The sequence below is a fragment of the Lissotriton vulgaris genome, chromosome 5, assembly GCF_964263255.1.
Source record: "Lissotriton vulgaris chromosome 5, aLisVul1.2, whole genome shotgun sequence".
Taxonomy (NCBI): Eukaryota; Metazoa; Chordata; class Amphibia; order Caudata; family Salamandridae; genus Lissotriton; species Lissotriton vulgaris.
The window spans coordinates 304,314,725-304,327,752 of NC_141693.1; positions in this window are offsets into that span (position 1 = coordinate 304,314,725).

A 13,028-nucleotide genomic window follows, 5' to 3' on the forward strand; every position below is an offset into this window, starting at 1 on the left:
ATCTCTTCTATACAAATTGATACTTTAAGCAGAATGAAGACTGTGCTTTTGCAGACAACAGTGCCCATCACGTCATCAAAAGAGACGTATGATCTCCAAGTTGCAAGGACAACTGCAGAGATACATACACTTTTATCAACAAATTGCACGGTGCATTTCACAGAAATGCTCAGCCAAATCCTAAATATGTCGAATGCCAGTGGTATCTCGAATGTATTTAAGACAGTTTTTTCGGGACTGTTAACACCCTTCGAAGCAGTCCTGGGAATCTTTCCCAATTTTGTCCATTCGATCTTTGGCGGCCTACCACTACTTTTGGGACTCGTAGCAGGTATTTTATTTTTGACCCTCCTGCTCCGATATGGCAAACCAAAACGCAGACATGGCTCCGGCAAGGATGGAAGAAACAATCCTAGCAATACGCTACCGGGACCGCATAACTAAAGTCCTTGGACCCGCCTGGCTAAGAGATCTGAATATGACCTGGTTTCTTTCATTTAGACCTATATGGCAGACCTGCATCTTACCTGTGCTTCGATGTATGCTATGCGGAGAGGAATGCGTGTTAGACACCTGTCTTGCACTACAATCAGCAGTACCAATGGATATCGATACTTTGCTAAGTCCAGTAACGGCTCACGCATCGTGTTGTCCCCAGCGGTTACCAATCCTGATGACGGCATTCATTGAGACTCCTGCGCTACGATTAGGTGGTGGCTGTGAAGCAAGAAATGAAAGCAACATCACCCAGGTACGACCTTCTGTGAGCATTGCTGATCCTGAAATCGATGATAGCAATCATTCTCACTACTGCCAAGTTACAGCATTATCGAACTTGGTCGAACTATCACCTGAATATGTAGACCAATTCTTTGCGAGTCTGTCTGAAATGATGTTCTCCCCTGAACAGAGACAATAACTTTTTGGAAAACAATCCGGCCCACAGCGTTCCATGAACTCTGAATTCGGCCTTCGGCTTTGATCAACAAAAGCTACTGAAAAGTGTTTGGAACTATTTTTTCCCCCGCTCATCATGAAATTCTTTTTTCCCAAAATTCCAAAATATTTACTTTTTTCTGGCACATGTACTTTGCTTAAAGTAGAACTATTCATAAAGAACAGAGCTTCTATTTTTAGTAGATCTAGAGACAAAATATTACCTCAGCCTCTAGCACATTTTACAGCAATTGTATTTACTGTGTGATGAAATAGTCTCGCCCTTCTTTTCTGTATTTAGAGACATTTCATGTGTAATTTTTCGTAAAATCGTTCAACTGAATATATATGCAAACGTTTTTTGGAATGATTACCCTGCTTAAAACGTACAGTACCTATTACCATTTTCATGTATTTCGTATGCACCATTTCAAATGCGAAATGTATTTTGGGGTGGGTAGGAATAGACATGCATCTTTATTGCTTACGTTTTTAGTAATTTGATGGACATAAATTCCTGGAGTGGGTGATGTGTTTTATCTAGGACCCCGATCAATATTGTGACCTCATGCCCCTATACGGCTATAATCAATACATATCCCTATAATGGCATAATAATCAGAGCCATATTTCAGTAACTCGCCTCTGCAGTCCATGACACAGCAGAAGTCACTTCCTTAGATTCCTAGATAGCACACCGAGTTCTTTCGACATACCAAACCCCCAGCAACCTGGGAAAGCCCCGCTTGCTTTGTTTTGATTAGTAATAGAACTCCTGCGAGCACTGTAAGAACAACCAGTTCTTAGTGACATCTTTATTGACGTCTTATGTCCAAAAACTTATGTCAAACTCGGCACCTTTCAGGTATAAATATACCAACGTTGCCTTAAGCAAACACACGGTGGTGAATACTGGAGCAGAACAGCTGTCCCCTTGCAGAGAGCCCAGCAGATGCGAGAAGCCCACGGACGCTGCCCCTCCTCCTTGACGCGCTGAGAAAGATGCTGTCTTTTCTCCTGCCGAGAAAATCCAGCTCCGGCGTTTCCAGCCTATCCTTGCGGGTGACTGGGATATCGGGTCCTAAGAAGGAGATACCAGACCTCCTACATTCTATTCCAGAGGTACGGTGCTGACTAAACCCTTAGAGAGAATTCTTGAATCAAACTCTTGGCAAAACCAACTTAACTTAAACTGCTACTAACTTACTCCCTCCCACGTATTAGGCTTAGGTCAGGTACACCGGGGTATGCGTAGTTAGAAGCACCAGTTGAGATCGATAGCCAATGTATATATGAATGTATATATTTTATTCATTTTAACTATCTTATGGCTAAGAAACCATATCAATGCTTTTACAGTATTATTTCGTAATACTCCTTTTACTGTACGCACTTTTCATAATAACAAGTCTTGCAATTGTGGCAATTCATTTCTCTTGCATGAGAAAGAAGACTGTTCAATAAATAATATCTTTTATTGAAAACGCCCGTCTCTCTATTCTCTGCACCCTGGTGAAATTAAATATGCACAACTGACTGAGTGAAATAGCTGTCTATTGTTTCACACGACTCTAGAGATTGACTCTTATTATGGGGAGCAAAGTTGTCATGTTTATGCGGTTGTCGGAAGCTGAATCCCTTCTTGTCTGAGCCAAGGAAGCAGATCACTTCATATTCAATTCAAAAAAGGGGGTGGTGATGGACAGAGTATCTGAATTAAGCCTAACACTCCTACCCAGTCCAAAGATCAGGGCTTGATCCATCACCGTTTTTTAGCTCACTGCACCATCCCAGCTCAGAACCTGGCACCATGCAAATTAGTCTGTCCCTGGCCCAGTGCATCATGGGAACAGGGCAGACCAAACTAGACCGCTAATCAAGCGGGAGGTAGAATGGCCGCAATTTAATCACAGCAGGGAACTTAAACACATGCACCACGCTTAGGTAAACTTTTCCCAAAAAGAGTATGTGAGTAAAAGGCCTCAGGTATCCCAGAAAAGTTTTCAAAAACTCAAAGAAATAGTCTGGAAAATACTAAAATATGCATGGTGTAAAAGTGCCGCAAAACACCCTACCTGAACAGGCAGGGTACATGCAGCGGCCGCTCCAAATAGGGCCATGGTTGAGAGACTGGACTGCTATCCGAGTGGGTGAAAGAATGGACACAAATTAATTACAGCTGGGCACTTAAGCAAACTTTCCCCAAACAGAGTGCAAGCTTAAAACATACAAATTAAAATATGCAAGTTGTAGTGGTGTCGCGAGATACCCTACCTCAACCAACAAATCCCTAACAAATGCACGCCTCTTGTCTTTCGCATCCTAAGACTTCAGTCCGCGCCTTCCTCTGCAAATATCGCTCCAACGCCAGCTGTGCAAAGCGCAATTCAGGAGATGGCAATTTGCAACTCCTCAGTCAAAGTGAAGGCCGCCACTAAACAGCTTAAGAAGCGATTATCTCCTTTAGAGGCGCCCCCACATCGCTTACTCCTCCCACCTCTTTCGTGAAGCACAGTTTAATTAGCATGGGGCTCATTTTGGGAGACTGTCACTTGGCACTGAATACAAGACCAGAGTCAACTTCTTAGACAACAAGAGGTGCTAATGCTACCCGCTCTGCATAGCCGAAGTCAGGCAGCCTTCGTTGGGACGTGGGCGGGCCTACAAAGAAACAGGAAGGAACTGCCGGGAGAAGGTCCTGGAACCCTGCATGCTGAATGCTGGCTGCCGAGGGACACGCGGAAAGAGCCCGGTGAGTGGGGGGGGGTGTATGCGCGTGTGTCTGTGTGTGCTTGAGTGTGTCTGTGTGCGCGTGTGCCTGTCTGTGTGCGCGTGTGTCTGTTTAAGGGGGGGTGCGTGTGTGTATGCAGTGTGTGTTTGCCTGTGTATGTGTGTGGCTGAGTATGTGCACATGCGTGAGTGTGGCTGTGTGCTTGTTTGGGCACGGGAATCTGAGGCAGGAGATGGGCACGGCGCCCTGCGCGCCCACGAGGTGAAATCTGCGCTCGTGCCCATCTCATGTCCACATTCCCAGAAACGGGTGACAATAGTTGTCGAGCAGACTAAGCAATGCTTAGCATTGCTTGCGTCTAGGCTCGACCTAACGAGCAGACTAAGCAATGCTTTGCATTGCTTGCGTCTAGGCTCGACCTAAAAAGTGCTGGTACTCCATACCGGACAGTACCGGCCCATTTAAAGCACTATTACTGGCATGTTTTTGAGTATATATTTGTACACTAACTTAGCAAGGTTTAGTATAGGCGCAGCCTATGGCATGTACTTTGCTCTGATACTCTTGGAGGCCTAGTTTGTACTCTAGAAAATGTCTAACATAACTAAATTCACAAATGATGCATTTTCACAGACCTCTTTTTCACTTGCTTAGCATTAAACTTTTTTGATGATATAAAATGCTATGTAAGGAAACAAATAGCATCATTAAAAAAAACACAATGAGCGGCTTATGGTTTCCAGATATTACAGAAAGCTTTATCTTTCAAATTTAGATGTATTACCAACACACACTCTATTTCAAGCACAAGGCAAGCAGATGTTAATCCACATTTAGTTTGCCCAGATCGGTAAATGGCTTTTGTGATAAAGGATCTCATGCTAATGTATGTAAGGATGCACTGCAGCCGTATACCAGCTTTAATCGAAAAAGCAAAAGGTTACATTTACGTTATAGTTTGCTATGTTAATAATGTCTTACTGAACATTAAAAACCCTTAAGAAATTAACTGCAAAACAAAAGGTAAAGTGACATTATAGTTAGGTGAAAATGTCAGTTAAAACAAAACATTTTTAACAAAAAAAAATACTGAAATTGACAAGTTATAGGTAACTCTCAAATCAAAGCAAATACCATTTGTAGACCGCCTGGTTACACCAAATGGTGTGTACCTGGGCTAGAATCTGAGCATCAGACAGAAGAAAAGGTAAAAGACACAGCAGAATCTAAACTAAAAGCAGAGACTAACTAACATAGAGCTGAAGCTAAATAGCATACAACTAAAACATGAGTTAAGGTGCAAATAGCCAGGTTTTTAGTTGGTCACGAAAGGTTCGTTCCACGGATTCAGATCTCAAATTCAGAGGCAGAGTGTTATATTTTTTGCTGCAAGGTAGCTAAATGATCCAGCTCCCATTCTGGTGCTTTGAATTCTTGAAACCTTGACCAGATGGGTCCCTCTCGATCTTAGATTCTGTATAGGCGTGTAGGGAGGGATCATGAATCGAAGGTAGCTAGAACTCTTATTAAACAAAATTCTGTAGCAATAGCACATGGCCTTGTAAATTATACACTTCAAGTTCTCCACAGACAGCCGGTGAAGAGTGGACAGGGCCTTAGAGGCAGAAGTTCATCTTGGGAGTTTAAGAACCAGATGTGTAGCTTCATTCTGAATATGATGAAGTTTAGTTAGGCTGCCTTTGGATGCTCCTAAATATAAAATGTTGCCACAGTGTGATAGAGATGTGACCAAGGCATGGACAATTGTTTTTCTGGCCTCTATAAGTAAAAGATCAAGATGTTTCCTTAGGACTTTAAGAGTTCGGAAGCACTTGCCAACTGCTTACCTAATTTGATTATCAAAGGAGAGTTTCGGATCAAACCATACCCTCAGATTTTTAGTTTATGCTATAGGGGGTAGGGGCGATTGCCCCAAGGTCTCTGGCCATAAGGCTGAAGACCAGAGAGAGGGAGCTTTCCCAACTACCAGTACCTCAGGCTTATTGCCATTAAGTTTTAGGCAAATATTGGACATCCAGGATGTTAGCTACTCTAAGCATAGTGAGAAACGGGAAGCCGCTACCTCGGTTTCCTGAGATAGAGTTACGATAAGTTATGTATAGTCCGCCTAAGACACAATTGTCACATTGTGTTTTTCCACAATTTCTGTAAGGGGACCAATATAAAGATTAAATAAAGTAGGGGTCCCTATAGAGCCCTGTGGAACCCCTTGCATGAAGGGAATACTTTCTGACAAAAAAGGATACCCTTATGAAGAAAGGATAGCAACCAGAGAGGAGCCAGGCCTCAACACTGCATTGACTTAGCCTTTGAAGAAGTATATTGTGTGATACGGTGTCAAAGACTGCGCTTAAGTCCAATAATACTAGTGTGGCTGTTTGTCCCATATCCACACACCTTCTCAGAGTTTTAGTGGCCAGGGGAAGGGCAGATTCCATTGAGTAGTAAGCTCTAAAGCCTGACTGAGTAGGGTGATATAAATCATTTGCAGAAATGTAAGTAGTAAGTTGTTTATTCACCACTTTCTATGTGATTTTGGAAAATAATGGTAGCAGGGAAATGAGACATTGATTTTCTAGGACCATAGGGTCAGCAGAAGGATTTTTCTGAAGAGGGAGAACTATCGCCTGCTTCCATTTCAGAGGAACCTCGCCTAGGCGGAATGATAGTGTTAGGAGGTGTTGAATATATGGGAGGATAATTTCCTTAACAATACAAAGCCGGGTAAGAAAAAGGGTCTTAGGGAAGTTTTAATGATCTGCTCGGATAAAGCCCCACTCTATACATGACAAAACACAAAATCAGTGGTCTCATGGAGAGCTTAGACAGTGCATACAACACAACAACAGGGAAAAGAAGCAAACTACAGAAGTTCTATTTAAGAGGACGGAACCCCATCATCCACCGAGGTGGCATGCTTCATCATCTGGCATCTCCGCTTGGCTGCAAGCCTAGTGCAGCCAAGGAGCTACAAATCTTTACACGTGTTAGGAGGAGCACACAGATGTTTTAAATGCGATCCAGTGGCTAGATCTCCTAAGATCGATGGAGCATTAAATCAGTGTGAGTGAAAGTACGTGATGCAGTGTATGAAGTAAAAAGTTAAAATTGGCTACCAAGAGAGAAAGACATTTGTTAGATATCTCATGGTGTCAAGGGTTAAAAAACAGTGTAATTGCGGGCTGATAAACGTCAGTGAATAATTTCACAAAAAATACAAATATTATTAGAATTATACTGCCAACTTTCACCTGTGTAATACTTGTTGGTAGGCACTACAGGGATAATATACATTTGTTTGTAGTAGTAGTAATAACTCGGTCCTGAGAAAGGCCATGATCAATACATGATCATGATTGTCTAAAACATGTAGACCCTCTTATTTTTTGACCAGCGCGCTCGTAAATTTTATCACGCAGTGCTTACACTGTTTTTTAACCCTTGACACCATGAGCTAGCTAATAAACTTCTTTCTCTGCTGGTAGCCAATTTTAACTTTTCACTTCATACACTGCATAACATAATTTCACTCACTAACACGTGTAGGAGTTGTAGCTCCTTGGCTGCACTAGGCTTGCAGCCAAGAGGAGATCCCAGATGATGAAGCATGCCACCTTTGTGGGTGATGGGATTCTGTTGTGCTGTGTGCACTGTCTGTGCTCTCCATGAGACCCGCAGATTTTGTGTTGTGTCAGGATAATTTCCTTCCCTTTTATAAAAATTTTAGATGGGGCAGGATCCGAAGGGGAGCCTGACTTAATACCTAAAGCTAGGTCCTTCAGATCATCCAAATCCGGGGTCTCAAATTCATTAAGGCCGTTCCCCCGGAAAGGTTCTTCCAAGAGGATGTCTAGGTTGATTGGACTGCGCACTTCTAAGGGATAAGTATTGTGAATCTTAGCTACTTCCGATGCAAAATTATGAACAATCTTATTACATATCTCAACTGATGATAATATAGGCGCTGTAGTTCGATCCAGTGAGGACAGCGATTTAAAAATAGAAAAAAGTTTTTTAGACGAGATTTTAGTCAATATTTTTGCGGAATGTCAGTGCTTGGTGAATTTGAGGTGGGATATAACCCAATTTTTGAAGCTAAATTGGAGCCGCGGATTCAGATGACACCCCAATTGATTCTTTTAGGGGTGCAAAAGGAGAAAATTCCTCCCGTGGCTCAATCGTTTATGTTTCTTGCTATGGCAGTATTTTGGCTGTGCCTGGCAACTGCATGGCTCAATCCTGTCTCGCCATCTTTGAATCAATGGCTTTTATGGCTTATTTCTATCAACCATATAGAAAGGGCAGTTTATGACAAGAAAGGCAGACAATCTCAGAAAAAAGGGCTGAACATCTGGACCCCATTAAGGGAATGGTTGGAAACATACTCTGAGGGTTGAATGGTCAGGCCAGTAGTACTTGAGCAATATCTGGTGTGGTTTAGTATATGTCGTTTGGGCTGGGGATGGTCCTTTTATCATGATTTATGTATCTCTGTATTTCCTAGACTGTCACTGATATACTTGTTTATCTTGTCCACCTGCCCGTTTGTATATTGGTTGGCTTGAATGGGGTGATGGAATGGATGGGTGGGTTAAACTATTTAATACTCCAAAAAATGTGCGCCCTCGCCATACACAGTGATGTCATCAATTATGTCATTTCAGTTGCCTTCTGTGATGTATTTAATAATGTTAATGAAAAGAGAGGTCTACTGGATTTTTGTTTTGGATACATTTAAAAGGGGTCTTAACCGTGAAATTCCCTGGGAGAATGCGATACAATAGCTAACTCCATGAGTGGTTTTTCGCTTTATGAAATGCACTGGATGAGATTAATTATTTACCCATATAGTATATATTGGAATATAGTCTTTATTTTGACTATCTGTATTATTGGTGACAATACTACATAGCAGCTACTCCCATGAATTGCCTCTAATTTGATTAGATACCTAGGATAGGACAGGTAATACCTGCTATATTCCCTTTATTTATTAGAGGATAGCTATCACTCTATTCACCTTATTTACGGTGATAATAGTCGCAGCATGACACTATCTGGTGTTTTTATTTCCTACCAACTAGTTCTTCTGCTTTATGTTATAAGCAGATTTATTTTTGTCCATTACGGTACTCCACTTGTCTATATATTTTTTCGTGTTTATGCGACTTATGAATCCATTTATACATGATTTTTGACTCTTCATACAGACGGTCATTTTTCGTAATTACTTATGCTTTTTGTATTGCCTAATAATGTTTGGATCAATACGGACACCTGCATGCTACATTATAATTACTTTGGACGTTCGCCATGGAACTATTCTTTGGTGCGAGCATGCGCTTGTTACCTGGCTCCTCCATCGAAAGGACAGGCATTTCCCTTTAATTATGGGCGTGTCCTTTAGAGGATTACACGTCATCTCTCAGGTGAACTACATTTTGTGTATTTAAAGAGTCGGTGTTGTGTGCGCCGGTTTATACACTTTTCTACAACGGCTGCAGGACGCCAGACAACTATCTTTTGCGGGCTCTGCAGGTTGATATATACAGGGCGGATTCATCTTGCCCGGTAAGATTCTCCCTCCTTCCCTGCCGAGTCCGGAACTGCAGCCTTCTTAACATTCGATATCGTTTATCACAAGCTTTCGTCCTTGACGGGTTTGTTTTATTTTAATTTTATTTGCTTTCAGAACTAAATTTGAAAGCTTCACATGGAGAGATAACTTTCCTTTTAAAGAGGGACGGCGTCAATTACCGGTGTGACCTCCCAGACGATCAGTTTAGCCGCAAATATCCTTGCATTAGGTAAGGCTAAGACGATACCCGTACGTTCTTTCTAACCACTGATAATATTACGTGAGTTCCTGACATGTGGATATTTTGTTTTGTTATTTTACATAGAAACTGGAAGCCCTCGATTATCGCATACGAGGACCTGCAGTACAACGTCATCAATCGATTTTTTTAACCGCACTTCAATTATATTGAATCTACATTGGGTTAGCGTATCGGTAAGGACAACTAATTTTATGAGTAACCCCTAGGTTTGCTCTATAAACAAAAAACGATTCAGAGCCATGTGCCAATAGTGTATGCTCACCCCTCGGTTTTTGACTAACTTTATATTTTGTAATTTGTACATAGATCTAAGTATCTATAATACCAATGAGGGGGATTCATTGAATGAACAACAACTCAGCTAGAGAACGTAACCTGATTGCAAGTCCCTAACGACAGTGTGTGACGGTAAGCCCATTAATAAAAAAAGCGTCTGTTTGCTGAAACCGCTTTTTTGAATCACTAATGCACCTGGCCATTTCTATTTATAATGGCAATGTAGTTCTAATGTTAGATTTCCCCTGTTGACTAGTAACCTGTCATAGATGGTACGACCGGGCCAAAACCATTTATACCCCCCCTTTTGTTATAATTTTTGGACGCTCAAGTAATAAAAAAATACGTACACGTTGATATCAAGACAACTGTAGGTTATATTCCTCATTTAACACCGTATTTTCTTGTTCTTAGTTATTGGCCTTTAGCATTTTGTAATACAACATGACAATTATAACTAATATCCTACCCCCCTTGCTCCCAACCCTACCCCCTTTTTTTCCTTTATATCATTTCACTACAGATTGAAATTTAAGGATACATAGATATAAAGACAAAGCAAGCTTTCTTGAATAAACGATTCCTTTATGTATATGGAATTAGGTAAGTGCTTTATAGTCACAATTGTTAAAGTTGGATTAGCACACATATCATCTAATAAATTTACCTACTAACGAGTGCCTACTTAATGGAAAATCCTTCCTAGGTAGCAGCCATGTTCTGGATAACCATATTATGCCGGTAGATTAATCAATTTTTTCTAAAATATCGAACTAAATAAACCTCTTGAGTTGGGTAGAGACCGTGTTCATAGGTACACCCTGTAATAGAGACACCATCTTGGAACAACATCTTTAATCTAATATGGGTATGCAAATACTATGTTCCTACATGGTAGAAAAGATCTGTCTACCAAATTACAACTGCTCAAATATAGTCATCTTAAGTTTGTACCTTGTATAGATATATCCTATGAGCTATACAAATAGGGAAGAAATGTCATTAAGGTACCAATGTATGTTTGTGAAATTTTTGTTTTTTTAATATTGATGTAAGTAGAATGTAATTTGAATAGGATGATTATGTGAATGTGTTTATTAATTTTAATTAAATCATATTTTCCAGATGAAAATTGTGGCTCCTGAGGAAGGCGTTTCCCGTAACACCGAAACGCGCGTCGAACAATATTGAATGCCACCTTGTTATTTTCAGATATAACTTTTTGCATAGACTGTTTGGAAACTATATATGTGTTTTGTATTCAACTGTGATGTTATTGATTGTTTTTAATACGAATGTTTGTGTATTTATTAAATGAAATATAAGTTTTTAATTGATTTGTTTTGTGGTTCCTTTAGGTTTTTTCTTCCTATCGATTGTGTTAATATGATGCTATGATTTTTTCATTGTTTATTTCCCTGTCCTAAAAATTTATCTTTTTAACAGGGGGTCCTTGTTATTCACATTGTTAATCCCACAGCTTGTCTGTGCAGGGCTGTTCTACTTACCATGGTATATTCTGTCGATTGTTAAATATTTGAGCAGTTTGTAATTAGTAGTTTCATTATTTTTCTTTATCTCTTCAGTCATGGCGAACATGAAAACGTTTGGGTTCACAGACGAAGAGTTTGCCACCTTAGTTGGCACTACAGCCCCGGTCAGTAATACTAGTCTGAGTCTAAAGGGTAATGATGAAGGTAAGAAACTGTTAGAACTAAAAACGAAACTCATCCGTATGGAAGCTAATGGTGAGTTTATGTTGTCTTACCTAAAAACAGGCATCATTCCTAATGGGCTACGAGTACGGAATGTACCTGGCCTTTTTGTGCATCCCAGACCATTCTTAGAAAGGTGGAGCTTTATAGCGAATAGGTGTTCACGTGATCTTATGATTTTGATCGTTGGAACTTCAAAAGAACTAGCCTTAGGTATAAAGCAAGAAATAGATGAATTAGAAGAAAAACTTAGACAACTTGCTGGGGCAGATGAAGCCATGAAAAAGATAGAAGAATATAATAAAGAGTTAGAAAATTTTAGTAATTACCTAAATAAGCGTAAAACTGACAAACTCAATAAAGATAAAAGATTCTATACTGAGGAAGTGGCCTACCCTTATTTACATAAAGATTTTTACCAGCATAATCAATACACGGACGAATCTAGACAGGTTCAACAGAGAGTAAATAATTTCACTGACTCATCAGATTCGGAAGGTGAAGGTTCCAGTAATACCTATTATGAATCAGATGGAGGGTTCAACTCTTATGCTAACTCAAGACCTCCACGACGCCCTTTTTTATCCAACAGGGGGCCTCGACGAGGTCGCCCCAGAGTGAGATTTCAAAATCAAGGACAGACCAGGGGGAACTTCCAGATGAACCAACATCTACATCAGGTACAGCACCAACAACATCAGCAGCAACAACATCAGCAACAGGAACCGCAATTCATAAGGGAGACCCGAAACAGACAGTATTGGGGGCAAGGAATGTAATTCCGATTTTCAATCTGTCTTCCATTGAGCTTGATAGTCAAAGTAAAACCTTGCTATCTAAAGGTCTCTCCTTTGTACCCCATACAAGAGTTATAACCTTCGAACTGTATAAGGATGTAATAGCCTTCTTCAGAACTATTAGACTTAAGAAGTTTTTCCAAAATAAAGAAGACACTGAGTTTGATTTAACCAGACAGAGCCAAAAAGAAATATCCCTTCCATCTTCTTTTACCCCAGGATTAGACCAACTAGGTCCTGAAGTAGCAGCCTTTGAATTAGTAGTCATTCAGAAATTGGAAAGGGCTTTAAAATGTATCCCTAAACCACCATATAATTTGAGCAGAAATGAGTTTTCAGCCTTAAAGGAGTTATCTGAAAACAATAAACTGATTATCAAAGGAGCCGACAAGGGTGGCGGCATTGTAATCCTTGATTCTAGTAACTATGAACATAATATGAAAACGATGCTAAATGACAACACCACCTATCTTAAGATCAATTCCAACCCTATGAACAATGTTATAAAACAAATCAGTACTCTAACCAATGAAGCCCTTCAGAATGGCGATATTAATATTAAAGAACATGCTTTTTTGAATAACAATAAGTTTAGGACCGCTTGTATTTACGGCCTCCCTATAATACATAAAAATCTGGACAATCCCCCATATAGACCCATTGTGTCTACTATCGGTACACCCACAGAATCTTTATCGAAATTTGTAGACCA